The following is an 898-nucleotide window of genomic DNA, read 5'->3' on the forward strand; positions in this document are numbered from 1 at the left end:
CTAAAGTAAATCTGTAGGGAAAAATATAAAGATATCAAGATATGTACATTTTGTATATTTATAATCTATAGGTGATTTAGCCAAAAATTGTCCGTACTCCGGCTAAATTAAAATCCTCATCTATGTCTACAGATGAGAGCATTGAGCATTCAAGTAAAATGATTCTGTCAAATAGAGGAGTGACAGTGGATTGTGTGGCAAATTATTTGCAGATCATCCATGACTCTGCCTATGAAATAATTGATGACTGACTTAGGTTCTGGAAAGTTTGTGTGAGATGATTCCTGAAACAACTCACTAAAAGAATGTAGCAGTTTCTTAGAAACAATCATTACTTGTGACAAGACATGGATTCAAATCTAAGAACCTGATAGTAAACAGCAGAGCATGAATTCCTGACCAAGAAAAAGTTTCAAAATACAAGGTGTTTAGTAATACAAGCATTCTCTTCTACCACCTTTTTCTTGATAACAAGAGGCAATAAAAAATGTCTAATGCCTAACTATTAAATATAAACAGATATTGTTGGACAGTAATGCTCTATATAATATCCAGTCAGGGCGCATTTAGCCACATACACTCCATGATTCCACATGGTTACAATAAAGCTGAGAAATAATAATTGGTGAATGGAATCTAACAAAACAATTATTTTATATCATGCAATATGTATATATCATGTCTCTTGTACAAAATGTAATTGTATTATCAGTCATATAATTGCACAGTATACATACAAAATCTATAATGCATATGTTTGGATATTGATTTAAAAATACTTATATTACTGGTTTAAATATGTATTTTAGCAGGGGGCTTATAAATATTTATAGAAAAATTGAATTAAAAGATAATCAAATTTTTTCATGAACTGTTTGAACCCCCCTCTTACTGAACA

The sequence above is a fragment of the Chrysochloris asiatica genome, unplaced genomic scaffold, assembly GCF_000296735.1.
Source record: "Chrysochloris asiatica unplaced genomic scaffold, ChrAsi1.0 scaffold00043, whole genome shotgun sequence".
Taxonomy (NCBI): domain Eukaryota; kingdom Metazoa; phylum Chordata; class Mammalia; order Afrosoricida; family Chrysochloridae; genus Chrysochloris; species Chrysochloris asiatica.